General features: G+C 42.3%; 1 protein-coding gene and 2 long non-coding RNA genes across 7 annotated transcripts in view; 2 read left to right on the top strand and 1 right to left on the bottom strand.

Moving 5' to 3' along the window:
• LOC310756368 (RNA-binding protein 27-like) overlaps positions 1-4,342 on the top strand; it is a 33,684-nt gene extending 29,342 nt beyond the window's left edge. For all 5 annotated transcript variants that reach the window (XM_083600205.1, XM_083600206.1, XM_083600204.1 and 2 more), the window contains exon 20: positions 996-4,342. The gene's annotated coding sequence lies outside the window, so the exon portion shown is untranslated. The remainder of the gene's footprint in view (positions 1-995) is intronic.
• Positions 1,673-5,522, bottom strand: LOC310756386. Its single transcript, XR_014544844.1, has 3 exons — positions 5,236-5,522; positions 4,548-5,009; positions 1,673-1,779 (listed from the first exon to the last, which is right to left on the bottom strand). It is a non-coding gene; the product is annotated as an uncharacterized lncRNA (long non-coding RNA).
• The window catches only part of LOC310756383, a 56,501-nt gene continuing 39,199 nt past the window's right edge, over positions 4,893-22,194 (top strand). Inside the window, exons 1-2 of the long non-coding RNA XR_014544840.1 lie at positions 4,893-5,033; positions 7,079-7,188. This is a non-coding gene — a long non-coding RNA (uncharacterized lncRNA). The remainder of the gene's footprint in view (positions 5,034-7,078; positions 7,189-22,194) is intronic.

Here is a 22,194-nt window from a genome sequence, read left to right on the forward strand (position 1 = left end):
ATAATCATGAAATGTGGGGTTAGATTTGGTGACCTGGAGCAGCTCTGACCTGTTTGGTAATCCAAATTGCTCCCAGTGTTGTAACTAACTGCAACCACTAAGGACACAAAGCTTTTTTTTAAATCCCTGCTTCAAAGTTATAGTGGTCAATGAGCGAAGTCTAGCTCCCCTCCTGCCTCATACAATGTTGAAATGTTTGAGCTCATTATAGGAAACTGTTCTGGAAGGGCATTTCTGAATGCTTAAGATATTTTAGGATATTTTAGGTTGTTTGCATTCTCACCGTTTTGTGACTAAATCCTCCTGCTCTTTAATTTGGTTCATAACTCCACAGCATGAATCAGATGGTGGACAGTTGGTTGTTTTTAATTCTTTAGTAGTTTATACACCACCTTTCTGGACCAAGTCCACCCAAGGTGCCAAGCAAAAATAACAAGCATAAAAACCCCAAGAATATATTATAATTATATTCGATTAATTTGATATTTATACCTTGCTTTTTCTGTTAAAATAATACTCAAAGCTGTATTACTTTATAGTTTATTATGATGCTATATAATCGAAAAATAGAGTATATTTAAGCAAATACAAAAGCCATTTCCAGAGCCACAAAAACAATTGCATGACCAATAAGACACATAAAGGCTATTTGAAAAGTGATGTGTTTTTTTAAGCTGAAGTGGCCAGCACATCCCTGAGAAGGCGTTTCATAAGGTAGGGCCGCTGCTGAGAAAGCACTGTCCATTATGCTCTCTAATCACTTCAGAGCACTCAGATTCAGTTGTCACATTTCACCACCCAGCTCCATTTTTGCTATGTTTTCTCTGCATGTTTAACCCTGGCATGTAGCATATTTAGAGGAATATCCAAGGGAAAATTTTGCCCACATTCTTCAAGTCAAGTAGAATCACTGATATGGACCAAAAGGTTGCAACTGACTGTTGTGGTATTGTACATTAAAAAAAATAAGCATATTATATTTTGTCTTTATTCAGGAGACAGAAGCTTCAGATTTATTTTTGCCTGAAGATGATGATGACGAAGACGAAGACGAAGATGAATCTCGTTCCTGGAGAAGATGAAACTTGAAATGGAATCAATAGTTTTAGAATTGTTGAACTAAAACTTTTTAAAAAATATTTAAAGGAAGTCAATGAGCCAAAAATTGTTTTCGTTTTTTGTTTTTATTTTCATACACACAAGAAAGCAAGTGTGAGTTTGAGATATTAAACTTAACAAATAAGTAGCCACGATCAGCCAAAGGCTAAGTGTTGCAAAGGTGGTTGTGATCCTCTGAAGATGGAATGTATCAATCTTTCAAGCCCAACTTGTGTTTATTTTGTTTTAAAATATGGACCTTTTTCAAGCTATCAATGGCTTTATAGGCTTTATTTAGTAATGTAGAGTGTGAGATGAGAGTTTCTGTGAAGTTCATTTATACGTCAACATTTCCTGGAATTTGGTAATTCAAAAGTCCTTTAGTTAGGTGGCAGACAAGTTATCCAGTTTGAGTAAGTTTCACTCCTGTCTAGAATTGCTCCAAATCTTACTGTGGATTATACCATTCAGCTATCTAGCAGAATTACAGGGCAATGCTGCCAATTTCCACATTCAAACAAGTCCACATCAATGACAGCTGCTCTTGTCTAATATGGCAGTTCTTCTCAATCTAATCTTCAGACATAGCCCAGCCTTACTACTTTTTGGGTGCAGCTTACCACTGCTCTGTGAATTCCACATTTACTTTCATGGAGCATCCATGGACCTCCTGCATGAATCCTATTAAAATGAACAGAGCAGTTAGTGCTTGATGAATAGCTGGTATAAGTAAATGCATCTAAGTGCTTTTAAAAGTGTCCAGCCATTTGAGTTCATTTTTTTGTCCTTTGTAGCTAAATAAGCTGCTTCTTTTTTTTTTAACCTTTTTAGGTCAAGCCTCCACAGTATTCAAAGCAACTTGTTCTTTTTTTAACACAGAAAGCCCTAGGTCTTTTTTAGAAAAATCATTAAAATGATATGAGACCATCACTTCTAATAATATTGTGCTTAACTCTAAAGAGAGCAACTTTGGTAAAAGAAATGTTGAAAAGAGACTGATTAACTTAGATGCTTTTTATTTCCATGCTGTTTGGTTATGTTTTCCCTCCCTTCCCCCACACCACTTTTTTTATAGCACCTAACAGTAGCTGGGGTAGATTGCGGTAGAAACCGTATTAAACTATTTTGGCTTTCCAGGGCAATGGATTTTCATACTCAACTCATGTGTCACTTGCTTCTGTTAAGCCTAAGCACATTGTCCTGTAGATTCCCCCCTCCCCCCACTCTTGGTGCCTCTGTACTATGCCAGTACACAGTAGGGCCATTTTATATAGGAAAGTATGTTACGCCACAGCGTTCTGAATGTTAGAGTCAAAGAAGCAGAGCAAACAGTACTGTTCTCAACTCCTGTGGTACTGGAACACTAATGCAAGCAAGTAAAAAAAACCAAACCTATTATTTTTGAAGTTTTCTATTAAAATGTATTACTGCAAATGGTACTTTACCCTCTCTTAAGTATCAGAAGTACTACATTAGATCTCAGCTAGCTACATAAAGTCAAGCGCTCTGTTCTTCCTATTCTTTTGGGTACTGTTGTGTGTGTTGTGGTCTGTAAAGTCCAAAGTAGTATCAGTTTAAATTCCAAGTCATACTTGGAGAGGAGTGTAATTTGTCAGCAGTTTTTTGCCCTTTACACAAAGACCTTTGTTTTCTAGATTATTGCTACATTCCGACTAATGTTTAATCTCAGTGAATTACGTTAGAAGAAGAAAGCACGAATATTGCACACCGTAACAGGCAAAGCCTTGCTCTTCCCCCCATTGCCTGCAATGTCTTTGGAATGCCTGTGACTCAGTATGTGGCCATCACATATACTGACCCATTGCAGCAAAATGCTTGAATCTGAACAGTTTAATCAAATGATAGAGGGAACAAAGGATTTATATATGTGTATATATATATTGTACAGGGTTTTCTTAAAACTGTATAATTGTGTAAATATTTTGCTTTTTTTGTGTACTAAAACTACCAGCATCTAGATTTCCATAAGAATTCTTGTATTTTTGTATCCGGAAGATTACAGTGAGTGAATGAAGCTGTAAGAGAAATTTCAATAGCCTTTGGCACAGGTAGACCGGATAGGATTCCTTTTCATATGGTTTTAAAATAACATTTTGTTAGCACACTGTTCAGAACAGGATGGATGTCCTTGCTCAGAGTGTCGGCTTTTTTTTCATGGGGAGCGAGAAAGATTAGGGGCCATGGGGAAAATATTTATTTAATGGGGATTTTTTTTCCCCTTCTCTTTTCTTTTAAAATATTTGTTGACTTACATAAATCCTCTGGTGACATCTTAAATGTGATTTCTCAGGCCAGAAGCACAAAAATGAGTTGTGCCCCTGAACCCATGTATTGAAAGCATACTATTACGTTACTGAGAATGTAAGTGATGGGCAGCATAGTAGTAACTCACTTAATACAACGGAGAAAGGAAAACTAGTTCAAAGTGACCTTCATGTTGACATAGCTATGGATCTCCCTGTGTTGTGTATTAGAACTTAGTAGGATACCATTTGTGTTTCTAGGTAGGTAACTTCTGGTAACACTTCATTTTTTACTGCTGTGGAATTGTCACTTCTGCATTCATAAGCTATGATGGAGAGCATAATATAATACCTACTAAGTGACTTGAGAATGATAAATCAATCTGAAATAAAAGGCTACTACACAAGGAGTACCACTTCACTGACCACTTAGTGTGTAATCCCATTGCAATCCAGAAGAATGCCACAATGTAAATGGTCAGTGAATCACCCCCCTCAACCTTTACAGATATTAATGCTTCTACTATATAAGCTGTCAATTAAACTGTGGTATAAAAATTTTGGTTGATTTGTTTTAAATCCTTGAGCATAAAAAAGCCTAGCATCTGAAAACTGATTTGAAAAATATATGCCCACATACAGTGGAGATGCTTCAACAGTTTTTAACAAAATCATGTGAAAAGGAATGGTAAATTCCTCTCAATGTATAGTAAACTTGTATTATAGTTTTTACAAGATTGTGAACTTGTGTAATAGTATATTAGGAGATATTGTTGGATTTCTAACTGTTTATACATTTAAATTCATACATGTAATGTTTGTTTTATTGATTACACTCTGAATTTCTAAGATGCATGTTGACTTTTTTGCAATAAAGAAATAATATGGAATGGCATAAAACTACAAACGAAAAAGGCATAAAACAGATTGAATTGAAATTTGGAAAAATAGCCATTCCCAAAAAATTATAATCAGAAAAAGAGCTGTATTGCTTCATTTCTTCTGAGGTATACTCACGTGAGTGCTTGGTGCAGAGTGTGTGTTAATAAATACATATGTATACATATCCATACGCATAGACATACGCAGCAGGAGAGAAGGTGCAGTTCTTTTGTGGTAAAATGTTGGGTATCTTTATTGAAGTAATACAGGTTGGTTAAGCCTGTGACAGATGTGAATGCTTACCTCAGAATTTTGCTATTTCCTCTCAGGAAGGGCAGTTTGAGATAAACAGCAGCTTTGTGACAGAACCTTCAGGAAAATTCTTGGACAACTTAACTGCCCTGCCCCAACTATTCTGAACTGGAAAATTATTTTACCTCACCTTTCCAATGAATTTGTGTTGTTTGGGAGGCAGCTTACAAATAATTAATAATAATAATAATATAATATAAAATTAATACAACCGTAAAGCTCACTTTTTATTACATGGATAAAACGAATAGTGTGCTTTTTAATTATGTTTGCCTCCAACTTAACTGTAATAAAATGGGTAGTGGAGTTCTCTTGATGACGATGGTATAGAGGGAGGGATAGTAAGATATCAAGTATTAGGACAATAGTAACTGAAGGATATTGTTCACTATTCTGAAATTCACGTCACGGCAAAAGCAAGAAAACATCAGTAATTTAGGAAAACAGATTTGCCTGTACAGTGGTACCTCAGGTTAAGTATTTAATTCGTTCCGGAGGTCCGGACTTAACCTGAAACTGGTCTTGACCTGAAGCACCACTTTAGCTAATGGGGCCTCCTGCTGCTGCCACGCCTCTGGAGCACGATTTCTGTTCTCATCCTGAAGCAAAGTTCTTAACCTGAAGCACTATTTCTGGGTTAGTGGAGTCTGTAGCCTGAAGCGTATGTAACCTGAGGTACCACTGTATCCTTGAACTCAAGGTAAGGTACATTTTCTAGACAAATCTGCATCTAGGCAACCTAGATCTGCTAGGTTGAGTAATATTTGCTTCCTCTGTTTTTAGGCCATACCTTTTAAGAGCTAAGACACGGAAGAACAGTAATTCCTAAATTAGGCTGGCCTATGCTAGTGCACTATCAGGGAGCCATTGTTAGGCTGTGAGAAATTAAATTCTCCGAGGTTGCCCACTGTGCTTGTGAATGATTTACCATTCTGGTCTTGAAGCAGCTTGTGAGCTTTTGTGATAATATGTGATAATACATGTGTAAAGATCCCCACACACACAATTTTATTTCTGAAAAGCTGCCATGGCAGTTGGGGACACTTCTAGAAGTTCGATGCAGCCTAGATCTTTCTCTGTGTAGAAGATTATTGAGAAATATGTACACATTAAATTGGCTTTAATCCACCACCCCAAATGGCCTTCATTTCTAATCTTCAGTACTTTGATACCTGCATAACAACAGTGGTAAAGAAATCCTTATTTTTTTGTTAATGAGAGCAGAATGACTTTAGCTAGATCACTGAATCTGTAATCTGAGGGCATGATGTGTCTTGATGCTCTCTATAAAACTGAGGGAAATTCTGAAAGGCTTTTACAAACCCCAACGTGGCATGGAATCATTGAATTGTAGAGTTGGAAGGGACCCTGAGGGGTCATCTAGCCTAACCTGCAATGCAGGAATCTCAGCCAGATCATACATGACAGATGACCATCCAACCTCTGCTTAAAAGCCTTCAAGGCTTGCTTGTAGTCAGGCCCCCTCTAGATGGGCCATGTGTGCTATCTGGATCCTACCTCATCCCTGCTATGAGCAGCAAAAGATCTCAGGTCAGCATTGTGTGTCTGTTGGCTCTCAGGCCTTGTCTGTACAAGAGCTTGCCATCCTCACGAGCAAGACCCAAAAGTATTGGAAGAGCAATACATGAGAAAAGAAGGTACAGTGGTACCTCGGGTTACACACGCTTCAGGTTACACACTCCGCTAACCCAGAAATAGTGCTTCAGGATAAGAACAGAAATCGGGCTCTGGCGGCGTGGCGGCAGCGGGAGGCCCCATTAGCTAAAGTGGTGCTTCAGGTTAAGAACAGTTTCAGGTTAAGAACGTACCTCCAGAACAAAGTACTTGACCTGAGGTACCACTGTACAAAAATGGTGAATGTTTTTATGTGATGGCCATGCTCTTTCTCCCATGTGGATTGTGGGGGTAATAATACCCACCTTCCATACAGGGTTATTATAAAGATAACTAAGATAATGATGTGAACCTCTCTGAGGGAGCACTTGGAAAAAGCTATCCATTCCTACCTGTATCCCACCTCCCCTGAAAGGAGGTGCGCCTAGCTATGCTACAGTGTTACTTCTAGCAGGATGCATTATTTATGTCTGTCAGACTTAACTTCATCCATCTTCATCTGCAAGCTGAATCTGAGCTCAGATCCCCTGGGAGGAGGGCGACGCACAAAACAAATCCCATTTATTGGAGACTCTACAGAACAGTCTTTATGTTAATCTGCAGATAAACATATTTAAAAGCAATATCTGTTGTGACCCTAGCTATGTCCGCCCAAGAAATGTGATGCACTTCATAATATTTTTGGCCATTTTATTTTGTTTTCAATATAAACTGAAATGCGCCTTTGCAGCAGCAAGACAGATTATGATGATCTTTCAGTTTTTTAGACATTGCTCATACTGGTTTGCATTATTTTCTTTCAGCTAGCCATTTAGACGTACTGTAAAATAAACATTCATAAATTTCTTTCAGTTATTGAGGATTTCAATTTTATATCTTTGTGGCAGTGTTTTGATAGAAAAGGCTGATGTTGCATGTTGAGCTGGGCTGCCTTGACACAGTGTTCAGAACACAGGATCCTCCCGCCAACAATACTCCATGCTTTCAGCATCGATAGGCAAGTGCCTCAATCTTTTCTTTTTTCTTTTTTGTGTAATTTTTGGGAACTACTGGATCAATGTCACGGCCAGGTTGCTTAGCAAGAGCCTTGTGTATTTGTGGGCACGTCTGCATAAAGATTAAAAAGGAGCATTTATGATACACCCACATCTAGGCCATACTGGAATCCCAACATATTATGAAATACGTAGCTTTTGAAGGTTCAGAATGCTGCATAAAGAGGCTTATGTCACTTTAACAGTCACAGCTGCCCTCAAAGAATCCTGGGAACTGTAGTTTATCCCCCCCACAGAGCTTAGCTCCCCAGTACTCTTAACAAACTACACTTCCCAGGATTCTTTGGGGGAAGCCACGACTTTTAAAAGTAGTGTAGGAGTGAATTAAAAGTATGGTGTGGACGTTACTTAAGTTGCACAATTGGCCACAACTGTTTGTAAGCTCTCATCAGCATGGCACTTCTCAAGACAGCCAGTGTATTCTAGGGGTGTGCATCGTCTCTTTGTGTATTCCAAATAACCAGGTAAATTGGGATGATTCAAGGCAGACTCTCACATTCCCAAACTGGATTGCATTGTTAACAAGGCACATCAGGGTGAATCAGGGAATCCTCAACTTTGGAGTAGCTCTGTTGATTCAGCATTTCCAAAATGTCAAGCACATGACCTCCCCCACCTCTCTTTTCTTTTCTGAGAAATTAGTCAAGAGGGGTGGGGTGAAGGAATTGGGGCAGGGTCTTTTGTTTTGATGGACAGGTCCAGTTTTTAATCACAGTGATTAAAAGTGGGTAGGGGTTGTTGGTGTTGTTGACGGTAATTTTTCGTATCTTTATTTTGAATCTCATGATTTATGGGGACATTGTTCAAATTGGCTGTGTATTTTTTGATGTTTCGATGATTGTTTATGACTACTTTAGTTATGTTTGTAGTTATGTATTTTTTTTTACATGTTGCAAGCCGCCTTGAGTATAGTTTTAACTTTAAAAAGGTAGAAAACAAATGCAGTGATTGATTGACTGATTGAATAATCTTCCCAGTGCACTCCAACCACAGTGATTTGAAGGAAGGATGTCAAAGTGAATAAACTAAGTTGCTCTTCACATGGGTCATTTTTGTCCTCTGAGTTTTGGCTGTGAAAATGGGGTAAGCGACAGAATTAGACTAGGTGGATTGCGTCTTTCCCAGTTGTTTTTTTCCTAGCAAGATAAAACAATAGCTCATTTTCTTCCCCCCCCCTCCTCAGGTGACCACTCAGTAGGGAATGTCTAGGTGATGTTGGGCTGCAACTCCAATAATCCCTGACCATTGGTCATGCTGGCTGGGATGAAAGAAAAGTGGAGCCTAACAACAACTCTGGAGGGCCACAAGTTTTTTACCCGCCCAGGTCCACAATTATTTAACTGCAGCACTGGCAGGTTGTGGTGGGTGAACCACCTTCCTGAGAAGTTTGCCTGACATGACCTTATCTGCTCACTGAATATCTCCTGATAAACTTTATCAAGGGTTCTCCAGAGCACAGTCTGAAAATGGCTATGATCATCTTGGTGCTTAACTCTGTTCATCTTGTTTTGAACATGCAATATAGTACACATGAGGTTATTGTACTGAAGAACCTTTTTTAAGTCATTATAATTTGGTATTCTGTGCATCTTTATGCTGATAACTTTAAAGCACTCATGGTCTCTGTGATTTATTTAAATGCTAATAAATTATACATTTATGGCACTTTAGTAATTCATGTGAAAATTATTTGGAGTTGAGCCACTATAATGTACTCCTGGTATGGTCTCCTGTGGCCAAAAATATGTCAAACAACAGTTCCATCCACTTTCTGGATTCACATTTTAGAGTGACTTTGGGTTATTCACAGGTCAGGGAAAGATAAGGAACACTTTTTGAAGAGAGCAGGCCTTGGAACATTTGAAATCCATTTCATAAGCAGTGAGTGTTATACTCTATGCCGATGCTACTCTTCTTGTGCTCAAAGTACACCTTTTGTTTGAAAGGCTTTCCTGAATTCTTTCCTTCATTACTTAGTCGTAGGCTGTATATGTTTGTCTGTCTGTCTGTCTGTCTGTCTGTCTGTCTATCTGCTGTGCTTGAATCCCATGCTTCTTCCAAAGAGCTCATTGTGGTTGCATTCGCATGGCAGTTTATTCGAAATGGCTTACTATTTAGGTGATAGCCATGTTTTAAAGATGCTGCCTTTTATTAGACCATCATAGCTTTGGGGTTTCATAGAACTTTCCAGCTTTCAGAATGTTTGTTGTGAAGAAAAGTATATCTTTGTGGAGGGTGTGTGGGTGTGAGAGTGTGTGTGAGAGAGAGACAGGACACACACAGAAAGAGATGTATATATTTAAATAATACATTTTGCGGTCCTATATTATATATTATGTAAATCTTATACCTGCACTCCCCCCATATACATATACATATTCATTTCTTTTAAGGGTGAGTCAGGCCACACCATTATAATAAGAAATTGTGGGTGGGGACTAGGTTCTGTGACTTATCATTAGAAAATGATTCAACAGGCAGATTTGAAGCTCAGCAATCTAAGAGAGATAAATTCTTAAATTTAGGCTCATGCTTAACTTGGGGTAGAAAGGATTAGTGGAAGCTGATCCATTAGGGCAGATGGTAGACCCTCCAATTGTCCCTATTTTCCAGAGACAGTCCCAGATTTACAGAAGACATCCCGGTTTCTGATTTGATCCCAGAATGTCCCACTTTTCCTTAGGACGTCCCTATTTTCATCAGAGAAATGTTGGAGGGTATGGAATGGGACACCCCTCATCCAGCCCATACCTGCCTGCCTTCTTACAACCAGTGCAGGGCTTGGCAACACTTTCTGAACTTAGGAGGGTGGAGGATTGGGGCACACCTTGAATGAGTTGGCTTCACCTGTCATTGGCTCTGGCTCTGGCTCTGGCTCTTGTTGGTGGCCCTGACTCCACTCCACCAGCCCAGTGGGCACCAGCTACCACCGGAAACTATGAGAAATGGCTTGTTTTTGTATTAATTAAAGCCATTTCTCGAGAATGATCTCGAGAAGTTGACAAGTGATGTATGTTTTCCTACCATAGACTTTGCTGGGGTGGTTTGGGGGGAATGATTTCTATGTTTGCCTTTGGGGAAATTGTTTTCTGAAGCCCATGAGAGCATCTCTAGTAATGTGCCATAATCCATGAATTGTATAGCACGCTTACAGTTTTTAGTAAAAGGCATTTTTGTGGCCAATGTTATGCAGTCATAAGGGTGTCCCCTGCACATGCTCAGTACAAACCTGTTGTCAGAGAAGGTTGTGTGATGCAGGAGGAGTAGAATTGAACGTTGAGGCCAAAACTGGGAGCAAGCAAACAGACCACTATGGCTTGAGGTGTTGAATTTCTTGGGCATTTTGTTGCAGGGAGCAGGCAGCTGAAAGCCACCTCTAGATATTTTCGGTCATAACATGTAACATGTGCACATCTTGTTTCATTTCAGCTGCACTGTTTAACAATGCAGCATGATCTAAGACCTCCCTGCTTCCTTCCCCAAGTGCTGAAACCCGCACAAAACAACAGGATATATCTTTGATGGGTGAAAAACAGTGGAAAAATCTCGAGAGACATGTGACAGAAGATGGCACGCAGGGCTTCTAAAAATACCATGTAATGCATCCAGCTAGAGAGTGTCTGAGGCAGTGGTGGGAATTCAGCTGGTATGTGAGAAGGAAGCCGTGCCAACTACAAGGCCCAGCGGGTCCCACTCCTTAATAAAACATAGTTAAAATGGCACAGGAAGCCATGGCTTGTCAGCTCTGACACCGTACATGGGATTTCAGCAATCATGTGACAAACCACGCACATCTTTTTGGCCAATGCACAACTGCTTATTCTTCCCCAAAGCCAAGCACACCACTATTCTGTTTGGCTTTTACAATTAATTACAAACTGGGGGGGGGGGGGGAGAATGCAAACGGAAAGAGATTGTTCTAATTTCAGGTGACATGTTGGGGTTTTTGTCCTCCCACTTTGGTTGTTACGTTTTGCCTTCAAAGTTTAATGAAGGTTTCAGTGAGCACTGATGTTAAGAAGCAGGCAAATCCAAACACTAATGCTAGTCATGTTTCTGAGTTGCAGGTCCAATACGCAGCTGTTTTGATATTGGTTTCTAGTGAATGTGGGTCAGAAAGGGCAAGTGACAACATGCGGGGGATTCATGTAGTCTGCTTGTGGGTTGTCACTTTTTTTAAGTACCCAGATTTGCCAGGCTTCTAGAGCAAAACGGCTATCTAAATATGCCACAACCATATGCTGCAGCTCCCCTTTGGATACCCCTTTGGAATATTTGGTAATGTGATGCAAAAATTGGCACTTATGGCTTAGTTGCCCTTATCTTTTGCCTTGCTCTTTCCAGGTACAGGTCTGCGCTTAAAAGCACCATCTCAGAAAAACAAACATGTTGTTTGCTCCAGAGCCTTTTCCACAAGACCCGCTCTTTAGCGCTCAGTCAGAGCAAACATCGACTCGGGTTTTCCGTGGATTGCTGTTTGCTCCGATTGAGCTTTAAAGTGCAGGTTTCCACAGCTCTGGAGCAAAAAAAGTGTGCTTGGACGCAGAGCTTTAAAGCATGGAAAGAGTGGAGAAGCCCTCTGTACTCACAGCAACACTGCAGAGCAGCGACGCCGACTATATGGGGCGGAGGGGGCTTCAGCCACCTCAATATTTTGGGGCACGGAGTTCAGCCTCCCCATATTGAGTGCTCGGCAGCCGGGCGGGACGCGCGAGGGTGAACCAATCCGTGCGCCCAATCCCTTGCGCGCCGCAGCCTGTCTCCGCCCCTCAGGTCAGGCCTGACCCGGGGACGGAGCAGCCGCAGCTGGTCTCTGCCCCAACCAGCAGCCTCTTTCTGCTGCGGAGGAGTTGTGTGCTTGCAGCCCAGTTGAGGAGAAGGGCGGCAGCTCTCTGCCGCCAACTCTTCACTCTGAGGAAGTTCCCTCACATGCTAAAGCCAGGCTTCGATGGGAGCTTGTTGGAGGGAGGGGGCACCCGGTGGGTGTTGGGGGGGGGCGTCATGCGTGTGACGTCATCCACATGTGACACACACACCCCAAAAAATGTTGGGCGCAACTCGGCGCGCCTGTTGCAGAGGACCCATTCATCACAAGCATGGTTGAGTACAGGCAATGTTTCCTATGGGAAGTTTGCCCTGAACCAACTTTCCAGCACCTATTGTTTTTGTTGGCCTGGGCATTCCAGCATGTAGTGTAAATTGATTTTAATCTAGCTGGTTTTATCCATTCTGCTGAACCTTATTATTTTCTTTTGACTGCCTTTCTCATATTTTTATCATCATCACTATCAATTTATTGCAGTGAACAGACCAGAAATACGATCAAAACAAAACCCGCCCTGTGCACCGTACTCGTAAATACAGTGCAAATACAAAGCAAGGTGCAACATTAATGTCCTTGGTTTAGGTATACATAAATATAAGAAATGACCTAAGTAGCCTCCAAAAATTATTCTTCCACAAATGTGTATGTTTCTGGTGCCTTCATATATACAGGATGATTCATAATGAAGTATACAGTTTCAACGCACTAAAAAAGAAGAATGTAATATGTCTTATGTTACCTGTAACAGAACTGTAGGGGAAGGTTTAAAGTTTTTTTAGAAACAGTCACAGATGTTCTATGTGTGCACCCTTTGTCACACAACACATATCAAACCCGTAATCCATTTCTGCCCAAATGCAACTCATTCTCCGCGTTGATTTTCCTGGGCTTCATCGAATGGCTGTGCAAACACTTATCAACTTCTTCCAATACACATCCAGGACTTCTAAGTTTGCACCACCCGTAGTTTCAAATTTTTTATGCCAATTGTAGATAGATTTTCTGCTTAGAGGTTTTTTCCAAACCACTTCTACAGCCCTGCTGCTTGTGCCAGAGAGAGTGGGAGGTAAGGAGGCAGGAAATAAACTGCCAGGCAGTGGACTTGACACAGGATCTAGGCCCCCTCTGCCTCCTATCCACCAATATCACATGGGGAGGAGGAGGCAGGGTGCAGAGCCCAGCTCTGTGCCCCCCACTCCCCACCCGGTGTACGAGCACCAGGACACCTGTGTGTCCTGACCTGGCGAGTGAGTGAGCACACTAGGTGGGGGCAGGATGCATCACATGATGTGTAATGTGACGCGTCACCCTGCAATGTGGGGGGCAAGTCAGCACTCTCGGTGGATCCTGTGCCAGTTCGGCCTTGCCTCTCCCTGTCTACAAAGTGCCCTGTTTGGGGGAGTTCTACTTGCTACTACTGGTGAGGAACGTCACCATTGGTAGCTTCCTCCCACCTACTTCTTGGGCAGGCACATTGGAGTGCTTCTCCATAGTGGGGCTTCCCTACCAGTGGCAAAGGCATACCTCCACTCCATCCAAAACTTGTTCAGCTGGATGTATTAGGAGTTGGATTACTCTGTGAGTTACCCATTCAAGGGTGAAAACCCTATTCAGAAACACATCCAACCACCTTGGATTCTCCTTCCTGGGAGATTTCCCTGAATATTCTGAATTGACACCTCCAGGGCCCACCTTAGCCATGAGATATCTTGCATTACCACTGGAGTACCTTACTTCTGGTGTGTCTTCCAGATCATGTGGGGGTTGGTCCTGAAAAAAGCACCTGCAAAGGTGTTACATAATTAATGGGTGCCCCCTTAGTATCCATTTAGTATCTGTTTCATGCTCTGAATAACCCTTCAGTATGCCCACTAATTGCATTTTTACTTTTTCCCTGATTTCCCCTGCCCCAGTTTCTCAGGAAAGATATTCAGGTTGAATTATAATGTGACTGTTTGCTGGTAGATGTGGCTTTTCATAAGCATTGCCTAAGTCCCATCCACAGGACTCTGCCGTTTGTCTAACTTTTCCTTCTCCTGGACTGTGAAGTTTCGCCATGTGTGGGCAGCTTGGTCAGGTATCCCCTGTAGCTTAGCAACTTTCCTCTTGCTTTGTTAAACTAGGCTGTTCAATCTCCTTAATGAATAAGAGAATCAAGCCAGGTAATTGATGCTTGGCTATTTAGCTGATGAATAATTGACCGTCTGGGTAACACTAGACATTTCCTCGATCAGATTGGACAATGGAAGAGCCATGTCATCTCCTGTGCAGAGCTTCTCTCTAGTGTCAAGGAAAGTGCTTTTCAAATACAGTGGTAAAAGACATTGCAATGGCTTTTTTAAAAAGCCACTAGATATTTCTTGGGGAGAAAGTGTTTTTTTAGGCTGCAATCCTATGCATACTTGCTTGGAAGTAAGCCTCATTGAAATCTTTTGGAATTACTCTGAGCAAACCTGCCCAAGTGCACCATACCACCAGCAAACCAATTGATCCAAAGTTCATAATTAAATTTTATCTGCTTTTAATTGCTTGAAAATTCTACTCATGCAGCTGGTTGCAGAGAATCTGTAAGGTGGCAAGGCGAAGTAAAATTCTTTAGGTTAGGAAAGATAGGACCGCCTCTCCTGGTATGCCCCACGGAGGACCTTAAGGTCCATAAATAACAACATTTTGGAGGTCCCGAGCCTCAAGGAGGTTAGATTGGTTTCAGCTAGGGCCAGGGCCTTTTCAGCCCTGGCCCCGACTTGGTGGAATGCTCTGCCACAAGAGACTGGGGCCTTGCAGGATTTGACATCTTTCCGCAGGGCCTGCAAGACAAAGCTGTTCCGCCTGGCCTTCAGCTTAGACTCACTCTGACCCCTTAAATGGGATTTGGCATATAAATTTTCCCTTTGCTTTTTTGCTGGCCCAGGTAGGACCAGCATGGATAGTTGGCTCAAGTGAATATCTGATGTTTCCTCCCCTTATGGTCTTGATTTATGGGCTACTACTAAAATGAGGCTGCATTTTAAGCTGCATTTTAAGCCATATTTTAATTAACTGTTTGTTTGTTTGTTTGTTTGTTGTTTTCTATTACGTTTTATTGTAATTTATATTTGGTGTTAGCCGCCGTGAGCCCAACCCTGGCCGAGGAGGGCAGGGTATAGAGAAAAAAATATTACTACTACTACTACTACTACTACTACTACTACTACTACAGCATTTTGTTCAGATCCACCAAACTGAGTGCTATGTTTCCTCAGTTCAAGGTGTGCACTATTTATTTGTGGTATAATTTCATGCTACTGCCTTGCACTTTGAAGCATTGCGATCTTCTTTCCAAAGGGCAGCACATGAGTAAATGTAGAAAAACGAGAGGGGAACCCACTAGATTTTTAAAATAAAAAGTTATGTGTTTTTAACCTGAGAAAAAGAACAATTTGTCAGTTTTATGTGAAATAGTCTTTTAATTGCTGGAACTATTTTAATATATATATTATTGATTTTTGAGTATATTAAAGCTAAGAAAACAGTAACAATATTTCCCCGAAGTACAGAGATAGTGTTAAAAAAATACATTAGAAAAAGACTTGCAATAATTCCATACAATGAGAAGAGATCAAACAAAAAGTTAAATTAAATTAAAACAAAATTACTGAAACTAGGCAGGAGATGAAAATGAATATGATTTGATGAGAATTACTACTTGTTTTAGCTAAGGAATGTTACCATTAAAACATTATCAATACAATCTAGATATCAATACAGATGTGAAACCAGACTCGGTGTACAAAAGTCATTCTTGATCCTGCTTTTCTACATAATACACAAGTTAAACAATAATCACAATTTAAATATCAATTTAAAACAACTCCAAACAGCGTCAAAATATATAAATAACACATATGATTCCATCTTCCAAATGTAATGCGAAAGGACAATATCCAGTTTTCTGCAAAATACCTTAACTCCCACTCAGATCTTGATATCCGTGTATGAAATGCCTGCAAATAGCTCATTACTAAAATGTATTCTACAAGGGGTTAAACTGTCTCAAAGTTTCATCATCTATACAGTATTGGTAACCTTTGCCTGCACTCCAAATTGTGATATCTAGCTGTGGGGTCATCACTGGTAAAAAAGAAAGAAAGAAACCTTGCCATTACTTTTCTTGTTTGGGGCTGGGCCCTATCACTGAGGTTGCCCACTGGGTAGGAAAGAAAGGATAAAATTCAGTGTGTTTGCCAGTGTGTATTCAGTTACCTGCAACAGTACCATAGTACCCAGTTTAGGAACCAAACTGGCCCCTAGAGCACATCAAGAGCAATAGGATATTGGGTCAGGCAAAACAACTAAGGTGATTTGATGCATCTGACTGCTTGAACAGGATGTATAATGTGTGCCTGACACATGGAAAGAGAAATCATGTCAGTGCTATACACTTTGAACTATGAGGCAAAATATTCTGGGTCCCACGTTCTGTTGTTTCCTTAGTTGTACAGTTTAACTGTAAAGAGAGTCTTCCATTATACAACTGCCTGTTTCCTCCTAATCTCTGAACTGGGTCAGATAATAAAATGATTCACGTGAAAAGATAGATCCATAAACTTTTCATATAATTTTGTGTTCAGAGTGAGTTCACTGGAGCATTGTCAGGGTGTTGTTTATTTCCTCCTCCTTCTCCATCTCCTCCCTCCAGAAAGACCATCAATAATTTACTGGGAGGAGAATGATCTCTCAAGTTGGTTGCAGCTTTCCTTTTATTCATGTGAACAGAGTTGCTTGATGGCTAGCCATCTGGGTCTTTAACTTGTTCCTGTTTATGGTTTTCAACTTTCCTGTTTGTGGGGTTTAGACAAACCAGACGGGGCCTGAAAGGTTTGATTTTATTTTATTTTTTAAACCCCATGCAATAAAGAGTCAGCTCAGTTAGATGGAGCAGTCCGTGCCTAAAAAGAAAATCAGTCAAGCCAAAATTCATAAATTCATTCATTCAGGAGGCAGGAAGCACTTGGGTGGAATTCTTATCAGAAAACAAAGAGTGTCTGACAAGAGATTTGTTCCAACTGAATATCATACCTGAGCTTTCAGTGTTTATCTGGAATGTGTCTTTAAAACAGTGCCTTGTTTTTGAGACCCCTATAAAAATATGCTTTATTAAAATGGCATCTCATCTTATGACCCGGCCCCAGTAATCTTAGTTAAAGGGACATTTTAAGTCCTTGTGCATGAAACTGAAGATCAAGTGTCAGTTTCATTATCTGAATAGCTGGCAGCGGCTGGATGAGCAGGAGAAACCCATTGCTAAGGCTCTTGTATGCAATCAAACATTTCCCCTTTTATTTATTTACTTTAACTCACAAGTTCCAAATAGCAGGAGGGTTAAGCAAAAAGACAAAGGCCTGCCATTTATCCATCTATTAATTACCTCTAGCATGGTAGGGCCGTCTGTAAATACAGTGCTACTTTAGATAAAACTTTCATGCAGCTATTTAGGCCCTTTGAAATATAAATGATTTCCTTTAAATTTTTTATCATAAATCAAGGCATGGAGCTATGCGACAACACACCGATTCCCCCCCTGTTGGGAGGAAGCGCTCTCTCTCTCTCTCTCTCTGCCTTTTGCCTTTCAAAGCCTAGTTCATGTTCCACTTCCAATTGCCTGGCTCTAAGGCTTGATGGGAAGTGATGGCGTGCTGCAGTCTTGTCATCAGGCCCTCTGCTCCTTGGGCTGCCTTGTCATGTTGCCAGCAGATCTAAGGAATTTAAAGGGGGAAAGAAGGGGGGCAGGGAGGTAGCGCTTTAATGGCCCTGTACCAGCAGAGAACAGAGAGATGCTGCTGGACTCACTGTGGAGAGGTGACCGCCCCATCCCGTAATCTTTACCAAGGCCTCTTTGTCTGGCTTTTGAAAATCTCCCCAGACCCCTCACTGGTCCTGCTTCCCACCCTGGGTGTCTTTTGCCTGGTTTGAATGTCTCCTTGAACTCTGATAAGGCCTCTTTGTGTATTATAATGATTTGATCATATGTGTCATAATATGTTTTTGAGGCCTGTTTGTTTCCTTGTGATGATGGGGGGCTATAACCTGTATTTGGTTGAGCAGTAAAAACTGATGAAGGTTTAGGCCTCTTGGATAGAGAATAGAGAGCTCTCTCTCTCTCTCTCTCTCTCTCTCTCTCTCTCTCTCTGTGTGTGTGTGTGTGTGTGTGTGTGTGTGTGTAGAAACTAGCCTACTGTAAGCAAGATAAACTTTACCTTTGTGGCTCTGTCCACTTTTGCCACTGGCTCCTCTCACAACTGGTATGTGGCCTCCATAAGGGAATGTGGCCCTCAGGGTGAAAAATATCCCCCACCCCTCTGTTAACAGCACCAGGCAAGTAGCGTTTTAAGATTGCCTGGGTCTTTTAACTCTACGTTAGTTACATTAATTTTATGCTGGAATTTTATTGCTGTTGTTTCCTGTTTCAGTATATTTTACTGTACATGATTCCACATTTGGTAAGCTTCTCCAAGAGCTTCAGTTGAAGAGCGGCTAATATGTTTCTGGAAAGAAGGCAGGCAGGCGGCCAATTATACTCAGCTCCTTCCTGGATTTTGCTTGATAGCATGGCTGGTTGTGATCCATGTCCTGTCTCCACAGAGGCCTGAGCAGGCAGCAGAGTGAGAACTGGGATGGAGAATGGACTGCTAGATATTCCTCCAGTTTTTAGTAACTGGAAATGCTATTTCAGGGAATCTCCAGATGTTGTAGGACTCCTGCTCCCATCAGCCTTGGCCAGCATGGTCAGGAATGATGAGAATTGTACTCCTGGAATATCTGGAGAGACACATGTTCCCGTCTTTGTTGCTGGTGGTGACAATTTAAGATTGGGCAAGCCCACTACAAGAACATTAAAAAAAACCTCTGGGATCAATTAGTATGAATGGATTGTTTTATTTCTTTGTTTCTATAGCATGACAACCAAGGTGGCATACACTCAACTAATGAGTGCTGTCAGTGAAAGTGCAATGGGGATTTTGCCCTCTCTGCCTTCCACATGCCTGTTTTCCACCCCACCCCCAAAACTGGCTCAGGAGAACCTCCAGAACAGTGTGCAGGGGGAGGAGAGGGGAGATTGTACACTCTTACATTAACCAAAGATGCTTCATTCATTATTGGCATCCGTTTGTCTCTAGAGACAATGGAGTGCACCTCTGGGGATGAAGTCAAACCGCTGCATTAGCAGCACCTAAGTGACCTCCCCAGGGTGCAAGCCTGGGCTGCTCGGTCCAAAGGAAACCAGAGCAACATATTTAGCACCAACTTGGCTGCAGGAGTTGCCAGAGGGAGGTGTACAAGATGTCATCCAACCATCTTAGGGACTCCACTCAGTGGCGGAGCTTTGTGCTCCAGCACCGGGCAGGGGGGCAGAGAGCAGGTGGGGGCGGGGCTGGCACACGCCCCAGGAGCATGGCATGCTGCCCACAGGGGCTTGACGCGCGTCCTGGGGATGTGGCATGCCGCCTGCAGGGGCGTGGTGCCCAGTGCGGGTAGGGGAGCATCCACGATGGCACCCCACCGGGATCGCACTGCCGGGGGCTGTACGCTCCCCCCGCATTCCTCTTTCTCCGCCACTGACTCCACTCCAAATTTGTGTAGGGTTTACTCCTTAGACTTTTCTTCTCCTGAAGATATCTCTCAAGGCAGCAGAGGTTTGGTATCTGATTTTTCATTCTTCTAGATAGGCTAACCTCTCAGATTGACAAGGCCCATCAGCCTCTCACTTCCCCCTAGAAACCTCCTTCCTGACCATTAGACCCGCTATTGGTCTCATCCTCTCAATCTGCTGGAGCCTGTCTTCACAAGCAGGGGATATTCCCAAACTCACTGAGGGTTTGAGAACCATTGGCTACCCTCACCTCAGACAGAGGGCAAGTGGCAAGAACTGTACTCATGGATCCCAAAGGTGGATTCCCCCCCCCCATCACTGCTCTTCACCAAGCACTGCTTTTGCCTCCAGGATGGCAACTGCAGGGGCAGCTGATACTCCTAGGAATTGTGTGGTAAAGAGTTGGGTTTGGCTGTGTGGCCTCCAGTAGCTGATCCTGGCTGTACATCTGGGAGTTCACAACTGAGAGGGGGCGCCTGAGAGTGCCCCCTTACAAACCACATGAATTCCTCCAGCCTGGAATCAGACTTTGTTCCTCTTCTCCTCCCCCCCCCCCACTGCTCCAAATACTTTGTGGTTCCTTCCCTTGTGGTGCCCTGTGCTGGCTCTGAGCTGCTTCCCTTTGCCCTGGCGGCAGCTCTGAACACGTGGCGGCTCTAACGTGGGTCACCTGTTGCGTTACTCTGCTGTGCTCGCTTGCCACACAGTTCCAGGAGTGAGACAGATGAGAGAAAATTTGGACAGCTTTAGTTAGCCAGGAGAGAGAGCTAGATCCCCTTCACAAAAAAGAGGCAATGAAGATTCTCCCTCCCTGCCCCCAAGCTCTAATGGGGTAGAGCCTAGAAGTTCCTGGGCAAAACAGGTTCCCACAAGTAGTAGCAGTTGGCTGGATACCCACTGGGATGGTTTTAAGAGAGGATTATACAAATCCTCATGTATAAGGTTATCCATGACTCCTAGCTATGATGGCTATGTGTGTCAGGGACTGGCTGGGAAGCACCAGTTGGGAATCCCATGGGAACCCCCAGAGGAAGAAGGCTCAGAGCCAAGGTATTGGTGGTGGGACAATGATGCATGGTCAGGGGGAAGGAAGAGCAGACGAGCTCTTTTCTAGGTTGACCTAACCTGTCCCGCAGTGCTTGTGTACACAGCTGCATAAGTTCCCCATGATCGGTCAACAACCCTTGTTAACCAACCCCCAGTAACAGGTCTCTCCCATTGGCCCATTTTCAGGAGGTGTTTCTCTCTGCGAGTTGTTTCCCCGGCTAAGTAGCCACACAAGTCATCACAGGAAAGTCTACGTACCGTTCAAGGAAAGAGTTTCTGCACTGCTAGGTTTTTAGAAGCCGACCGAAGAGAAGCACTAAACATACTTTATCCTTCATTAAAAGAACCAGAGATTTGTGCAGCTGTCAAAAAAGAAAAAGAAAAAAGAAACAAAAAAAGCATTTAAGATCAACGCCTTTAATAGATTCAGATTATGACACCCAGGAGATAGAAAACATCTGGAACCCATAGGCATTTTTTTGCGGCTAGGGAGAAGAACCGGCAGTGCCCTAGATGAGTGGAGATTTCCTTGGACCTGAGTCAAATTTTGTGCAAACAGGTTCCACCTTCATGAAAGAAATATGGGTAGTGTGGGGGGAAGGGGGGCAGCTGCCCCCCTAGATCAAGTAAAACAATAGAAATATTTAACTGACTGACCAATCGCATGAGTTCTGCCCCCCAACAAAGTCCTGCCCCCCCTCAAGAATATTGGCTACACCCATCACTGGTAGGTAGAGGAGCAAAAGAAAGTGTTTATTTATTAGGACTTGGGGTGCAGAGCCAAGGTATGCATGCAGAGGCAATGGGTGTGTGTGCACGTCATTTAACAAAGGGGGTGTTCGTTATTCCAGGATAAATTCTCTTCTGTGTGTAGTGATTAGAGTATCAGAGTAGACTTGGGGAGGTTTCAAATCCCCACTAGGCCAGAATTTGATCCTGGACTGGTGTCTGTCTGTCTCTCTGCCGAACCTTACCTCACTAGGCTGTTGTAGCTGTGAAGATAAAAGAGAGAGGTAACCTATGTATGTTGCCTGGGAGGAAAGCTATGTTATAATATATCCAGCAGATCTGCAATGTGCAGCACAGCGAAAAGACACGGTTCTTTTCCAAGCCTCCAAATTATTACGTATTCTGCTGTTGTAAAAAAATAATAATAATAAATGGATAGCTCAGTTGGCTAGACTACGAAGTGATGATAACGCCAAAGTTGCAGGTTGGATCTCTTTATGGGACAGTTGCATATTCCGGCATTGCAGGGGGTTGGACTAGATGATCCTCAGGATCCCAACTCTACAATTCTATGATTTGAAACCTGGGCCCCTCGGGAGCTGGAAAAAACGCACGGAGCGCCACAACTGGCCAGGTTTGTCGCCTTGGGACGGTGCGCATTTAGCTGCTTTTTTCGTCCTGGCCAGTTCTCCGGCCTCTTAACGTGCTGCCAGAAAG

The sequence above is a fragment of the Podarcis filfolensis genome (genome assembly GCF_964270895.1).
Source record: "Podarcis filfolensis genome assembly, chromosome: 2".
NCBI classification, from domain to species: domain Eukaryota; kingdom Metazoa; phylum Chordata; class Lepidosauria; order Squamata; family Lacertidae; genus Podarcis; species Podarcis filfolensis.